Here is a 17,510-nt window from a genome sequence, read left to right on the forward strand (position 1 = left end):
AAGACATGAAAAACAAGAAATATTGTATGATTTCAGTTGGTGGCCTCCCTTAAATGTGCTGTGGCAAAATCAGAAATAATGGTTTATCATAATACAATGAAAATTAAGTTCCAATATTACAAATTCACTGAGCACCTCAGTGTGGCGGCTCACCACTCAGCAGGCAAACTGGCCCTGCTTGTAAGCCACGTGGTGGGGAAGCCGACCATAATGGCGTTGTTGGGTATTTTCCCTTCCTCCCAGCACAGGGCTCAGAAGCCCACACTGGGGGACCACGTGACGCCCAGATGACGTCAGCGCCCTCCAGCGTGGTTCTCAGCCAGGTCCAGGCTGGAAGTATAAGTGCAGCCCAGCAGCCTGCAATAAACTAGTTTGCTCACTGAGCTCAACCCGTCTGGTTGTGTGTGTTATTGCAGGAGCAGTGGAGCTGCCGCTACAATTGGTGACCCAGACTAGTTGAAACGTCTTTGAACCTATCATGAACGAGCCTGGAATCAGCGCTATAGCCGTGAAACTGCCTGAATTCTGCCTGAACCGGAGACCTGGTTCGGACACGAGGAGGCTCAGTTTCACCTTCGCCAGATTTCGTCCGACACGACCAAATTCTACCATGTGGTCGCTGCAGGCCACCGCCAGACGCGTGCTGCAACTCGTTCAGCACTCACCCGCTGAAGACACAAACGAGATCATCAAGCGACTGCTTATCAGATCCCTCGGACTATCCAGACACCAGCATGCGGCTCGGATGCTGAACCTTGACGCCCTGGGGGACAGGTCTCCGATGGAGCTGATGGACGAGACGCTGGCGCTCATGGGTGAGCACACCAACTGCCCACTCTTCGAGCTCATTTTCCTCAACCATATGCCCGGGGACATCCAGCTGCTGCTGGTCCAGGAGAGCTTCACCGACCTGATGAAGGTTGCCCAGAAGGCCCAAGAGCTATGGCTCGCACGATTCCCGGAGGGTTCAATGGTCCAGCAGGTCACAAGGCACGAGCACGACCACACCAAGCCCGCCCCTAGTGCTGCGGTAGAGCATCCGGCCCCTGCAGGGGCCCCCAAGAGCATAACCGAGGCCACAGCATCCGCTACAAGCCTCTGCTTCTACCACCAGCACTGGGGAAGTGTCGTCAGCCCTGCTCGTTCCAGGGAAACGACCAGGTCGGCTCCTCATTGACACTGGAGCCCAGAAAAGTGTCATCCCAGCCACGGCCGTCGAGTCCAGGAACCGACCTCGTGGACCTCCCGTCTGTGCGGCCAACGCAATAGTAATCCAGATGTATGGAGACAAGAGAGTCCACTTCCAGATCGGCCAATTAAATTTCGCATGGAGGTTCACCGTCTCGTCCCTCCCGATTACCATCCTGGATGCAGACTTCCTCCTTGCACATGGGCTTCTGGTGGATATTCGAGGTAGGCGCCTGGTGGACGCCCGTACCTTCCAGGCTGTTTGCCTCGACACCTCCCGCTCGGAGCAACCGCAGATGGCGACGATCAGCACGCCCACAGACGAGTTCCAGCGAATCCTGGACGAGTTCCTGACACTCCTCAAGCCACAGTTCTCCGCTGCCTCGCCGCGCCACGGGGTGTTCCCCCACATCCCCACCCAGGGCCCACCGGTTCACGCCAAGGAACGCCGGTTCCCGCCTGACAAACTCCAGGTGGCGAAGGATGAGTTTTTGCACCTGTTAGAACTAGGGATCATCTGGCGATCCAACAGCCCATGGGCCTCGCTGCTCCACCAGGTCCCAAAAGCCTCCGGCGGCTGGCATCCCTGCGAAGACTATCGACGGCTCAACAAGGCAACAGTTCCTGACCGTTACCCCATCCCTCACATCCAAGACTTTACAGCCAATCTGCACGGTGCGAGGGTTTTCTCCAAGGTTGACCTGGTGCGCAGATATCACCACATCCCGGTGCAGCCTGAGGATATACCCAAGACGGCCATCATCACCCCCTTTGGCTTATTTGAATTCCTGCGCATGCCGTTCGGGCTCAAGAACGCCGCTCAGACCTTCCAGCGCCTCATGGACTCTGTGGGCAGGGACTTGGATTTCATTATTTATTTGGATGACATCCTCGTCGCCAGCAAGGACCAGACACAACACAAGGCCCACCTACTTGCCCTTTTCTCCCGGCTGACCGATTTCGGGCCTTACCATCAACCCGGCCAAGTGCCAGTTCGGAAAAGAGTCCATGTAGTTCCTGGGCCATACCATTACGGCTGAAGGAGCCATGCCCACTCCTGCGAAGGTCGCCACTATCAGGGAGTTGAGGGGCTGCATGAGTTCGCAGGTATGGTCAAATTTTACAACCACTTCATCCCGGGAGCTATTCACCCTCATAGCAGCCGCTATTCACCCTCATAGCAGCCGCTATTCACCCTCATAGCAGCCGCTATTCACCCTCATAGCAGCCGCTATTCACCCTCATAGCAGCCGCTATTCACCCTCATAGCAGCCAAGTACAAAACGCTCGCTTGGAACCCAGAAGCCTGCACCACATTCGAGGCTAGCAAGGATGCCCTCGCAAAGGCCACCATGCTCGCCCACCCGCACACCGACCTACATATGGCACTCTCTGTCGATGCCTCTGCCACAGCCATCGGTGTCGTCCTGAAGCAGCAGGTGAATGGACATTGGAAGCAGTTGGCATTCTTCAGCCACCTGCTCCACCCGCCGGAACGCAAGTATAGTGCTTTCAACCGCAAGTTACTGGGCATGTACCTGGTGGTGCGGCATTTCCACTATTTTTTGGAGGGGAGGGCTTTTACCATCTTCACCGACCACAAACCCCCTCACCCAGGTGCTTGCGATGGCAAAGGATCCCTGGTTGGCCTACCAGCAGCGTCACCTTTCCTTTGAGTCAGAATTTACAACTGACATTAGGCACAAGGCGGGGAAGGACAATGTGTTTGCCGATGCATTCTCGCGACCGGCCATCTGCACACTGACGGCATGCCTCGAATTCGACCAGCTCGCCCGGTACCAGAAGTCTGATGAGGAGACAAGGATCTTCAAGACTGCCATCATGAGCCTGCGGTTCCGAAAACTCCCAACTCCAAGCGGCGAAGGCACCATCCTGAGCGATATCTCCATGGGCACCCCGCGACCAGAGGTTCCCCAGCAGTAGCGCAGGCAGTTCTTCTGTCACATCGACGACCTTTCACATCCGTCCATCAGGTCCACGGTCTGGATGGTGGCAGAACAGTTTGTATGGCATGGGCTGTGGAAGCAGATCGCGGACTGGGGCAGAACATGCACCCATTGCCAGACGTCCAAAGTGTACAGGCACACCAGGGCGCCTGTACAGGAGTTTGAGCACGTCTGGGAACGGTTCAGCTACATTCACGTGGACATCATCAGGCCCTTACCCATTTCCCGGGGCAACCATTACCTGTTTACGATGGTGGACCGCATCACTCACTGGCCTGAGGTGATCCCGATGCCAGATGCCTCCATCGACTCCTGCTCCCAAGCACTGTTATATGGTTGGGTCGCCTGGTTCGGTGTCCTGGGTCACCTCACCAGCGATCGGGGTGCCCAAATCACATTTGCGCTCTGGGCATAGCTCGCCAACAGGTTGGGGATCCAGCTACACCACACCACGGCCTACCGTGGTGTGGCCAATGGACTGTTCGAATGTCTGCACTGCCACCTTAAGTTGGCACTCATGGCCCGCATCACTGGTCCTGACTGGGTGGGCGAACTGCCTTGGGTGCTCCTGGGCATCCGCTCCACTCCTAAGGAAGATCTGCAGGCGTCATCAGCTGAGCTGGTCTGTGGTGCACCGCTGGCACTACCTGGTGAGTTCATCAATGCACCTCACAATCTCCAGCGGTCGCTGCATGACCTCACCTCAGGGCGCGCTTGGACTCGTTCGAACCCACACCGCCGCCCAGGCATCGCACCTGCCGTCTCATGTTCCCGGTGAACTGCTCTCCACGGAGTAAGTTTTAGTTTGGCAAGGCCCGACCGCAGCACCTCTGCAGCGACCGTACGAGGGGCTGGGCAGGGTCTACGTTCACAGCTCTACGCTGGACATTGGCAGTAAGTGGGAGCTGTTTTTGTGGACATGCAGAAGCCAGTGCACCTCGATCCGAGCAAGCCGTAGTCATAGCCCAACCCAAGAAGCGAGGCCGTCCGGCGAAAAACGACACTGGCACAGGTTCAGGAGGGTGGGGTTTGGGGGCTGTGTGGCGGCTCACCACTAGGCAGGCGAACCAGTCCCGCTTGCAAGCCACACGGCGGGGCAGCCAGCCATAATGGCGTCGCCGGGGGTTTTCCCTTCCTCCCAGCACGGGGCTCAGAAGCCCGCGCTGGGGGACCACGTGACGGCCGGGTGATGTCAGCGCCCTCCAGCATGGTTCTCAGCCAGGTCCGGGCTGGGAGTACAAGTGCAGCCCAGCAGCCTGGAATAAAGTAGTTGGCTCACTGAGCTCAACCTGTCTGGTTGTGTGTGTTCTTTCAGCAGCAGTGGAGCTGCCACTACAACTGCAACAAAAGTCAAGATTTTCTGTGCTTGATGAGTTTTTTTGATTCTTATACCATTATTCTGTACACAGTTTCACACTAATTTTCTTCACAACATTTTCTAAAATAAGATGTCAGATTAATATTAATTTTTAGTTTATTCTTTTTTAATTTTCTTTCTCCCCTCCCTCTAATCAAAGTTACTTTGTAGAAAAGGATGTTATGATATAGATCAAATATCTTCAGACTCGAGACAGAGAATCACCGGAGCATCCAAATCTTCCAATCATATTATTCCATGAATGGCCACCACATCTTTTCAAATTGAAACTTTCTATCTTTAACATTGTATCTAATTTGTAATGTCCTATTTAAGCTTGAATAGAACATTGCATCATGTAACCACTGTGCATGAGTTGATGAAGAGTCAGCTTTCCATTTCATTGAAATTGCTCATCTGGCTATCAACATGATAAAAGCTAAAAACTTTCTCCTGGGATGCAGACAGAGGTATATCTGGTTCACGAGAAAAAACAAACAAGGCAATTAATGGCCATAGTTCTATTTTAATCTTAAAAATCATGGATAAAGTTTGGAAAATGGTTTCCCAAAATCTTCCTAAATTGGGGTACTCCCAAAACAATTAAACTTCAAAAATTTTACACTTTTCACATAATGGATCAACATCTGCATAAAAACGAGATAATGTGAGTTCAGACATATCATTATGTATTTCTATGTAACACCTTAAATTGTAATAAACAATGCCTTGCACAAAATGAAGCATCATTAATCAAGCAAAGGAGTGAAAATGAGCAGAGGAATCTAGGAGTGCAGATACATTTTTCCCTGAAGGTGGTGTGCATGTGGACAAGGTTTTAAATAAAGCTTTTGGTATCTTAGCCTTTATAAATCAAAGTATTGAGAATAGGAGTTTGGATATTATATTGAAGTTGTTTAAGGCATTGTTAAGACCAAATTTGGATAAAATAATTTGGATAATAATCTGCAGTTCTGGGCGCTTAACTACAAGAAGGGTATAAGATTGAAAGAGTGCAGAGAAGATTTACTTGGATGTTGCTAGGTCTCTAGGGGTTGAGTTACAGGGAAAGATTGGACAAGATAGGACTTTATTCCTTGGAGCAAAGAAGAAAGAGGGGAGATTTCATCGAGGTTTACAAGATTATGAAAGATAAAGAGAGAGTGTATGCAAATAGGATTTTTCGACTTCGATTGGGGGAGATTAATACTAGAAGTCATAATTTTAAGAAGAAGGAGGAGCAGTTTAGTGGGAACATTAGGGGAAGGTTTTTGACTCAGAGGGTAGCAGCGTGGATTGAGCTGCCATCTGATGTGAAAAATGCAGGTTCAATCGTGTGTTTTAAGAGTAAATTGGATAGGTACAAGGATGTGAGAGGACTGGAGGGTTATGGCATTGGAACAAGTCAGTGGGACTAAGGAGATGATGTTTGGCACAGACGAGAAGGGGCCAAATGGCCTGTTTTCTGTGCTGTAGCATTCTATAGTTCTAGGAGTAGAGTACCATTCTTCATCTGAAAATGTTATATTCAAATAATATTCCCAACTATTTTTAATCCCAGCCATTGAGGCTGATCTTAAATACAATAAAATTTGGACTAACATAAATTAAGAGTGAATATTCGTACACATCTATTTATCGATCAGAAAAATTGTCTCATGATTCTTGTGGAGGTTATTCAGGTAAATATTGTGTACATCGTCTTGTGTCTTTGTAACACTGATTTGAATATCGAACTACACATCCAATCCATTGAGAGGGCGGCATCTCTGAGACATCAGTCACTTGCGCCTTTGATTGCCAATGACATCCTTTTGTTATAATATGCACTGATGATTCAGCATTAAAATCAAAGTTTTCCAACAACACATGAATTCACATTAGCGCGTCATTGATGATATATGCATGTCATTGCAAATATGGGAATTTAGACTTTTAATAACTCCAGAGATTTAAAGCAAATGTTCCCAAATTCTGACACTTGGTGTAATGGGGAGTCCGTTACAATTACTAGTACAAATGAGAATTAATGACATCCAAAATTTGTTGAAAAACAACAATGTCTGCATCCAGTAGCACCTTTTAAACAGATGTAAGCCTCAAATCTGGATACATGGCATCATTGTACATAGAAGTGCTGAATTTACTGATGTACTTAAAAATACTGGAGTTAAAAAAAAAATACAACTTTCAAATCCTGTGCAAAGTTAGATTTCATGGTGTAATGGATCTGTGTTATTAATATTTAAGTTAATGTTAAACTATATTTCCTATATGTCTTAAGTAATGTTGTGGGTTTGGAACTGGGTTACACACACCCATACAATTCATTCAGAAGTGAGGTCATCTTTCAGAGTCGTGACATCTGCAAGTCAGAGTTATGAAAGTCACATGGCTTCCATGAAACTGGAGCTGGCAACTGTAAGAGATTCCAGTAAATGATTACATGGTTTCCAGGAAATGAAATGATCTCATTGATAATGTAATGCAACTTGATTTTGAGAAATATAGAAATCTCAAATTCAGACATTTTGAGTCAGTTCAGAAGTCAAGACCACAGGAGTTGGATCCTTGTGAAAGATGGCGTTGAATTGCAGTAACCAGAATAGATGCTGTTATATATTACTTCTAATAAAAGGGAAATACAGAAAAAAGTGGATTTCAAAAGGGAGACCACTTTCCAATTGCTTTTCTTTTGAAAATAAAGACTGCAGCCTCATTGTGGAAGGAAACTCTGTGATTTTTAAGATAAGAGGGAGTTGAAGATCACTAGTGTGAGAGATTAAGAAGAAATCTTTTCCAGGAAAATGACTCAACAAAATTTGTGAGTTTGTGAAAATCTAAGAACTTGAATGTTAACAAATACTTCGTTATTACTTTTTAGCAACAATTTAAAGAACAATGCTTGGCATTTGCTTCTGAACTATAATTTTAAAAGACCTTCAAATTCAATAAGTTGTTTTAATCCTGGACTTTAAAACTGACTTTTCAGACTCCAGTTTGAACTGAATTAGTTTTGGATTTTAACACACGCATTTATATTTGCACATAGTGGGGTTAAATTTAGAGTTAAGTTTAGAGCTAAGTAAGAAATGTTATGTTATTAATAGTTTAATAAAAATTATTAATTTGAATTTACCATTGTCTGGTGAATTTTCATTTTGTTCCTTTGTTAGTACTAATAAGGTTTTTATTAGTTTGTAACAATGGTCATACTGATTTTTACATGAAATGTGGAAATGCAAAGTGAGAGAGGCATATGGGAATAAGTTTTTTTTTAGCTTCAATTCAGTAACATAATATACACTCACATGAACAGAGAGAGCGAGACAACACAATAATGATGGGCTTGCTGTAAGTTTTCTAGGAACAGAGGTACTGGTGGAGGATGGTATAATAATTTAAAAAATTTAAATACATTAATTTTACACCAAAAAAAAAAGAAAATCAATAAAAACAAAGTTGGGACTTGAGGATACAAGTAAAACTGTTCCTACTATCTTCTTTATTGACATACTCCCAGACAGACAAGATATGGTTTGATGATCTCCAATAAAGTCCCATCAAACATTACCAGGATCAAGAAGAATACAAATAAGGTGCAGAATACCACATCCCATCAAATGTTTCACCTATAGTAGAGGTTGCCAAAAACATTTTTGTCACATCTCTTCTCAGATTTCTGGAAGACATTTGTAATGGCTATGATCAAAAAGTATTCCTGGTAATACAACAAATCAATAAAAAATGGGGGTAGCTTTAAAATCCTCTAAATCACAAGTTAATAAATATGCCTCTGCTTTCACTTAAAGAAATGTAGTGGTTGGATGGAAAATGAATCAAAATAGCCAAGTATACAAAGCAATTGAAGGTCACGGAGGAGCCTGGCAAAAACCAGATGAGAAACTTTGTTTTAAATCACTGAGTGTATCTAGTCATTATGAAAAGTAATTTTTCCAGATTGATTTTCACGAGTATCATTTTATTTCCAATTTCAACAGTTTTCTGGTTCTTTTGTTTGCAGAGTTATATAAATTACATATATTTTATAATATATGGAGTATGTCAGTATTTTCACCATACAAGCCTCCTTCCACATTACTTCATCTAACCCCATCAACATACCTTTTTATTCTATTCACACCCTTGTGCTTTTCCAATTTCACCTTGAATAATATCTACTATTACTTGTATAGTCTGTATCATACTTTCCATTGTGAATTAAGTAATTGTCCAGAGATCTAGACTGGATTTCTCAATGACAGATTTAGATACATTTCCTCTAGCTTTCATCTCATTCCTAACCAATCAACACTGCTCTCCCAGCCAATTTTTTCTTTCAAACACTTGTATAATTTTAAAGCCCTCTATAAAGGTCACTATTCATATACAGAAAAGAAACTCAAACTGTCTTAACTTTCCTGATGAGCATAAATTTCCCATTGTTATTTTATTTGTGCAAACCACTTTCATAACTTCATCAGTGCCCAATATCCTTATTGTAGGATGGAGACCACTGTGGTGCATATTACATACGTCATCCAATGGCATTTGCTATAAGATCACACACTCCAGTAAATTACAGCTATCTTGCTTTCAAAATTTAAGAGTAAATCTCTTTTAATTGCACTTGAGGACAGAGTTGTCAATTAAAATAAAATTATCTTCAAACATGCAAGATTTATGAAAAGAAATTCCAAACAAGTTCAGAGCATTGCAATGAAATTCAGAAATGCGGAAAATCTTTCATAAGCTCCAGATGTATCTACCATGCTACAGGCAAAAATTTACTCAAAATGAAGTCTTATGGGAAATTCAGCAATCAATCTGCAGTGAGCAAGGTTCCACACATTGTAATGACAGACTAGGATCAAAGCAATACAACATGAAAGACAAAGTAATTTGGCATTCAATGTCCAAGATTTTTTTTAAAAGTAAATCTTTGGTGATACTTCTCAAATGTTCACTGTTGCTCAACACAGATTCATGAACTTTAGTTCATGTCAAAAAGGGTTGGTGGATGGAGGCAGGAGCTTATGAAATTGCAGTTGGATCTTTAGCTTAAAAACAAAATGGCCAAAAAATTGCCATTAAACATCCAAGGTTTATGTGATCTTCGAATCAGCTGAGATTTTATTTTAAACCATCAGCATTGTGCCCTTAAACAACAGAAGATCCTTTAAATGTACAAATGCAGGGTCTTTACACACATCATTATTGACATACACAAATAAATCACCAAACACTGTACTCAGCTGATATAGATAGTTTGAGTGGTTCTCAACCTTTTTTGGTCTAAGGCCAACCTGGCTTCCGGCTTAACATGTCATGGTCCATTAGTGGCAATGACTGATCAATATTTTCAAGTCAAAGGCAGGTCTGTAAGAAACACATCTTTATTTAATTTAAAGTATTTTATTTACATTTTTAAAGACCTACATGGAAACACACTGCAGCACACCAGTGAGCCATGGTCCACTGGATGAGGATGATATAGGTATTGAAACAGAATGACCAGCGGCTCTCAATAACAATACCGAAGACTGCTTAAGAAAGGATATTTTTGGGTAGTATGGTTAAATTTCCAGGGGACCAAGAGTATTGGCTGCAAAAATCCAGTTTCTCCACCCCCTATTATCCTGGATCCACTGTTTTTCTCTCTCTCCCCTCCATCCCCCGCCCCCCCACCAACTCAGCACGGTAAAAATAGGTCTACAGCTTAGAACTGTTCTTTTCTTTCCAAACAGTCTAAACTAAAATTGTCTTTGTTTTTGCTCAAGTGAGCAAGTAGAAGCACTTTAAACATTTTTACAATCTCTTCAGAGATCTCCTTCAAACTCCCACCTCAAGTTATTTCACTAGTGATGTATCCTTCTCAATTATCTCCATTCCAACTTTATAATTCTTCTTCGCTCACATCCCGAGTAATGACTGGTAGCTTTTCCCTATAAACATTTGAACGGTTGCTTCTCAGTAATTCATGCTATTTGATTTATTCAGGCCATACAAGAAAATAGAAAACTATCAATATCAATCATAAAACCAGTGAAGGGTTGACTTGATGACAACTTAAGGCAATTAAATCAAAAGCAGCTTTAGAAAGAGAGAGAAAAAATACCCTAAGCATTTCCAGTATTTTCAACATTTTAATGCTGATGTCCCTTGAACAATTCTACTTGTCCTGGTGGAATTAATCTAATTGGTGGGACTTTATTACAAATATCTCTGAAATCAATTCTGCCAGTGTTTTACAAGAAGATTTTCCCTCAAGAAACAAAATGAGGTTTTCTTTCTAAATTCAAAATATACCAATTTTCACAATCTACTATTTATGCAAATAGTTGTGGCTTAGATTCTCAACATATACAAAATGTTAACATTCAGAATAAATGACAAAATACACAAGCTGACAATTGCCCATCCCCTCATCATTTCTCTCTTCACCATTCTCTCCCATACTCCTCCAAAGTCCTTCAACTTTTCTCTGTTCAAGTCTTCATGGAGCTTTAAATATATTTACATAGAATAGTCAGCAAAAGTACCTTTATAAGGTTTTATTTCAATGAGATAAGTCACCATGGGAGTCAAACTTAATTTAACATTAGAAACTCAGAAGAGCAATGCAAGACAATTAATGAATGTATTAAATTACAAACCTTTGGGAATTAAAATCAGCTGCCTTTATTTTTCCAATTGCTCTTATTTTCAAAACAGTCACTGCAGATGCAGGAAAACGTGTCGCTAATCTTGAAAACATGATTCAGTACTGAATTAACACAAAACTGCTTTAGTTCATCATATAAATTTTTCCTTCATTTAAGTTCTAAGGCAGGGCATAGTTTCAGCAATGAACTGCATTTCTCATTTCTATGAGCAACATGAAAGACAGTCTAAAGAAGATAACAAGGAAAAACTGGAGACAGAGTCCCTGAATATGTATAATAAGTAGTAGATAGATTTTTTATGGCATGAGAGGTGGAAGGAGAGGGGAAATTTGGATCAAGAAAAAGGATTGCCTATAATCATGATCATTTCTATTTTCTAGGTTTCTAAGATTCTGAAACTTCCAAAGTTAGGGACTTTTTAAAATAGACCAAGGGAAAAACTATGCATTTATTAATCTAGGAGGTTGCTAGGTTGTTGCCAATTCAGATAAATGGCAGTTATAAAGATTGGGATCAACTCCTCAAATGGTATCTGGTCCATTCTTTTTCCATGTCCATCCTTGACCCTTTCTGAAAAAAATCAAAATACCCATAATCCATTGCCTAATTTATTGCATAATCCTAATTTATACAACCAGTCATATTATCAAAAAACTCAAAATTAGTCAAACATCTCGTCCCTTTCATATATCCACGCTAAGTCTGCCCACTTCTATTATTCTTTTTTAGATGGCCTGTCAGTAGAACTCTGCAATATACTCAAACTAGGAAACATCAAATAGAAATATAGAATTTTCCAATGAAATAGAGTTATGTGTTTTAGCTCATTCAACTTTGAACTTTTCTAGAGATTTCACCAGATTTTGAATAAACTCATTACCTACTACAAGAGTTTAAAAAGTGTTATTATATCCAGTTCCAATAGGTTTCAATCCAGAACACTTTCAAATCTAAAAACAATGGTAACCTTTCAAGAGATATAATCTTACTTATGTAACTGGACTAGCATCCAGAATGCTGGATTATTGATCAACACAAGATCATATGCCTCCAGGACATCTGAGTAATTTATAAATTGAAGATTTTAAAGTTTAAAAAAATCCAGTTAGAGTAAACCCACCATGCCACCATTGGATTGGCATGAACCCCATTTGGTCACTGGTCTCCCTCAAGGAAAGAAATTTGACATCTTCACCTGGTCTGACCAACAATTGACTCCCCAACCATTAATGTTATAGAATTATAAATTATTCAGTTAAATGATTCAATAGTTAATTCAGTGAAGGTACATCTGGGAATGGATATGAACATTGCCAGTAATGTTCAACTCCCAAAGGCAAATTTAAAATTTTGCTTGCTGATGCCCTTTTCAGTCAGGTTTGATATATATACATCTTCAGAGAAATTAAAAAGCCCCTACAACAGAAAAACAATTTTCACAGTCATAAAAAATTTTCCAGAAATGAATATGGCGATATTCCAATTGTTACATCTCCAAAATGAAATAGCACATTGGTAAGCTTAATGACAAGAAATTGAGTAAAACTGGAACAACAGCAAGGATTCCCAAGACAGAAAGGTTAATAAATTTGTTCATTGACCTTCCAGTTTTCTTTTGACACAATCAATCAAATTGCATATTGACAGGCCTCAAAAACCTTTACAGAAAATCACCCAGAATTAAATTATGGAAGAGATATGATTAGTGTTGCTGTAGTATTTCTAGGTTTGTACAATTATTTAATGTTTATTACATGTTCAAATGTGCCTTTATTCTCTTCACAACTTATCCAGACAATTAATAATCATAACCCACACAACTACCCAGATACAACTGCCAGAATGATAAACAACAGCTTCTTGATCCCAGATCCATACCAAGTTTACACATTTACCCTGTTACATGGGTTTCTGCGCAGTGCTCATTCCCTCCCACATCATAGCAAGGGACAAAATTCATCCTCTTGAAGATCAGAGTGATCAACTATGTATGGAACCAAAAGAAATCAGAGATTCCTTAAATGTTTTTTTTTGCATCTATAATAGGTTTATTTTTTTTTTCTTTGGCTTGGCTTCGCGGACGAAGATTTATGGAGGGGGTAAAAAGTCCACGTCAGCTGCAGGCTCGTTTGTGGCTGACCAGTCCGATGCGGGACAGGCAGACACGATTGCAGCGGTTGCAAGGGAAAATTGGTTGGTTGGGGTTGGGTGTTGGGTTTTTCCTCCTTTGCCTTTTGTCAGTGAGGTGGGCTCTGCGGTCTTCTTCAAAGGAGGCTGCTGCCCGCCAAACTGTGAGGCGCCAAGATGCACGGTTTGAGGCGTTATCAGCCCACTGGCGGTGGTCAATGTGGCAGGCACCAAGAGATTTCTTTAGGCAGTCCTTGTACCTTTTCTTTGGTGCACCTCTGTCACGGTGGCCAGTGGAGAGCTCGCCATATAATACGATCTTGGGAAGGCGATGGTCCTCCATTCTGGAGACGTGACCCATCCAGCGCAGCTGGATCTTCAGCAGCGTGGACTCGATGCTGTCGACCTCTGCCATCTCGAGTACCTCGACGTTAGGGGTGTGAGCGCTCCAATGGATGTTGAGGATGGAGCGGAGACAACGCTGGTGGAAGCGTTCTAGGAGCCGTAGGTGGTGCCAGTAGAGGACCCATGATTCGGAGCCGAACAGGAGTGTGGGTATGACAACGGCTCTGTATACGCTTATCTTTGTGAGGTTTTTCAGTTGGTTGTTTTTCCAGACTCTTTTGTGTAGTCTTCCAAAGGCGCTATTTGCCAAAGTCCTCCTCAGCGACAAGATCTCCATCCTCAACCGATGGTCAGAACACTTCCAATCTCTTTTCAGTACCAACCGCTCAGTCCAAGATTCCGCCCTGCTCCAGCTCCCTCAACAGCCCCTAAGGCTAGAGCTGGATGAGGTTCCCACCCTGGATGAGACATATAAGGCAATCGAACAACTGAAAAGTGGCAAAGCAGCAGGTATGGATGGAATCCCCCCAGAAGTCTGGAAGGCTGGCGGCAAAACTCTGCATGCCAAACTGCATGAGTTTTTCAAGCTTTGTTGGGACCAAGGTAAACTGCCTCAGGATCTTCGTGATGCCACCATCATCACCCTGTACAAAAACAAAGGCGAGAAATCAGACTGCTCAAACTACAGGGGAATCACGTTGCTCTCCATTGCAGGCAAAATCTTCGCTAGGATTCTACTAAATAGAATAATACCTAGTGTCGCTGAGAATATTCTCCCAGAATCACAGTGCGGCTTTCGCGCTAACAGAGGAACCACTGACATGGTCTTTGCCCTCAGACAGCTCCAAGAAAAGTGTAGAGAACAAAACAAAGGACTCTACATCACCTTTGTTGACCTCACCAAAGCCTTCGACACCGTGAGCAGGAAAGGGCTTTGGCAAATACTAGAGCGCATCGGATGTCCCCCAAAGTTCCTCAACATGATTATCCAACTGCACGAAAACCAACAAGGTCGGGTCAGATACAGCAATGAGCTCTCTGAACCCTTCTCCATTAACAATGGCGTGAAGCAAGGCTGTGTTCTCGCACCAACCCTCTTTTCAATCTTCTTCAGCATGATGCTGAACCAAGCCATGAAAGACCCCAACAATGAAGACGCTGTTTACATCCGGTACCGCACGGATGGCAGTCTCTTCAATCTGAGGCGCCTGCAAGCTCACACCAAGACACAAGAGAAACTTGTCCGTGAACTACTCTTTGCAGATGATGCCGCTTTAGTTGCCCATTCAGAGCCAGCTCTTCAGCGCTTGACGTCCTGCTTTGCGGAAACTGCCAAAATGTTTGGCCTGGAAGTCAGCCTGAAGAAAACTGAGGTCCTCCATCAGCCAGCTCCCCACCATGACTACCAGCCCCCCCACATCTCCATCGGGCACACAAAACTCAAAACGGTCAACCAGTTTACCTATCTCGGCTGCACCATTTCATCAGATGCAAAAAAAAAAAAAAATAGGTTTATATAGGTTGGCTAAATGTTGTGGACTGAAGGCCCTGTACTCTGCTGTAATATTCTATTTTCTATGTTCTGAAGTCAGGATCTATGTGAACTAAGTTCATATTCTGAAGATATTAATTTGACATGGTGTCATTGTGACCCATGATTGAAAGCAGAGTTCGGCTAGAAATTATTAAAGTAATCTTTCATACATATTGTTTTAAAAAAGAACTTTTAAGTTGTCAAGATGATGACACATTTTACTCAATTCCAAATTGGCTGCAGTGTCAATCACTTTACGTTGTTCTTCCTCGAATAAGGACAAGGAGACTTCAGGATAAAAACCATGTTTTTAAATAAATTAGTGTTTGCATGTCATTAGGGGCAGTCATTTGATAACATGAAAATTGTTAACAAATGAGGAATTTGGAATATAAAAGGAACGATGGAACATTCAGTAAAAGAGACAGGATCTGTGGAGATAGAAGAGTAAAAATGTTAATGTTTCAGTTCATGGCCTTTCATCAGATCTGTTAGAAATCAAATGTTACAAATGTTTGAGTTCATTTAACATCCGATTGTACAAGTACAACCCGACAAAACTGAGTTCTCTGATCCTCAGAGCAACACATTGAAATTTCTCACGTAGTCTTGTTTGGTTTCATTTAGGCAGAGACCATCACATCATGAGCACAAGATACAGCACACCAGGTAGAAAGAGAAGGTGGTAAACTTCTGAGTACCCTGTATACTGGAGGGGTGGGGGTGGGGTAAAGAGATGCCCATTACATCCGTATAGTTGCAGAGTAAGTGCAAAGGAATATGTAGTTGTTGATGTAATGGACAAGGAAATGGGGGCATTATGCCAGAAAGGCTTGGAACAAAGGCTGTTCTATAAAATAAAAAAAAAACAGGCACACCCAAGGCCATCGGTAACTCCTCTGAAGTGCGAAGAGTCAAGAGAGGTTGTTGAGGATAAGGACACATTCTACTAAACAGAAAAGAGTGGAACTGAAGGGGAAAATCAGATGTGTATAAAAAGTTAGATATGCTTATCATTTAGTGGAGAGAAAAAATAATTTGTGACAAGCTCAGAAAGAATACATTTTTTAAAAGTTTTCTAAGAATAGAAATCAAAGTTTCTCTTTAAGGGATACAAGTCATCCTTGAGTTCCAACCTGTGTGAGTTACAACCACCCACACATATGACCAATTTTTAAAAAAATGCATCTTTGCATGCGCAACATAGTACTCTATAGTATAGGGCCATGTGCGCAGTCGCCATTCTGTAGGTGTGCTACAAATATGGCAAGCAAGAGGAAACACCTCTCTTGCTGATAAAGCTGCTAAGAGACCAAGGAAAACCATAACTTTGGAGGTAAAAATGAAAGTCACTAACCAACCAACATGACCAAGGTACAAAGGTCAATGATATTGCACGCAGTCTATAGTTGCCACATTCCACTATGTCAACAATTTTAAAGGATGCAGAGAGAATACGCAAGGCTGTAAGAGGTCTGTAAGTTTGAAGAGCACAATTTTAACTAAGCAACGGCAAGGGCCCATTCACGAGATGGAGAAGTTATTAATGGTGTGGTTGAAAGACCTGATTCAGAAATGCATGCCACTGAATTAAGAACGATTCAAACGAAGGCTAGAAGACTTTTCAAGGCATTGAATGAGTGAGCAAGAGAGCTTAGTTTCTCTGTAAGTAATGGTGGTTTAGTATATTTAAAAGAAGGTACAGCTTGCATAACGTACGAGTCTCAGGTGAAGCAGCAAGTGCCGATGAAGGAGCCGCCAAAAAGTTCATTGAAAGTCTGGATGAGTTGATCCGTGATGGCAGTTATCAACAGAGCACATTTTCAATGTGGACGAAATAGGACTTTTTTGAAGAGGATGCCGGAACAAATGAACATCCATAAAGATGCTTGCACAATCCTGGGATTTAAAATCTTTAAGGATCAAGTGATCTTATTACTGGGAGGTAACATTGCTGGCTTGAAGCTGAAGCCTTTTCTGATTTACTGCTCCGAGAACCCTCGTGCATTCAAAAGCAATAACAAGCACACCTGCCTGTCCACTACAGATCCAACCCCAAAGCCTGGTGGACTAGGCCTTTGTATGAAGACTTGTTTGCTAACTGTTTCATTCCAAATGTTCAGCAATATATAGATTCACTCAAGATTCTAGATAAGATCATGCACGCGCCTGGACATCCCTCATTTTTCAGACCTTAATCGTTATGTTAACATGATATTTCCACCATCAAACACAACTTCTATCATTTAGCCTATGGACCAAGGGGTGATTGCAACTTTTAAAGCTCATTATCTTTGCACAACATTTGCATAAGCCATAGCAGCAAC

At 42.4% G+C, this 17,510-nt stretch overlaps 1 protein-coding gene across 8 annotated transcripts in view; it reads right to left on the bottom strand.

The window, feature by feature from the left end:
• qser1 (glutamine and serine rich 1) overlaps positions 1-17,510 on the bottom strand; it is a 127,144-nt gene that overhangs the window by 71,778 nt on the left and 37,856 nt on the right. Inside the window, exons 2-3 of one of the 8 annotated variants that reach the window (XM_069902486.1) lie at positions 11,169-11,258; positions 9,798-9,891 (exon numbers count right to left, since the gene is read on the bottom strand). The exons of 6 other annotated variants lie outside the window; for them this stretch is intronic. The gene's annotated coding sequence lies outside the window, so the exon portion shown is untranslated. Of the gene's footprint in view, positions 1-9,797; positions 9,892-11,168; positions 11,270-17,510 lie in introns of those variants that run through there. One more of the 8 variants, XM_069902493.1, reaches the window with a different exon arrangement.

Source organism: Narcine bancroftii, chromosome 1, assembly GCF_036971445.1.
Source record: "Narcine bancroftii isolate sNarBan1 chromosome 1, sNarBan1.hap1, whole genome shotgun sequence".
Taxonomy (NCBI): Eukaryota; Metazoa; Chordata; class Chondrichthyes; order Torpediniformes; family Narcinidae; genus Narcine; species Narcine bancroftii.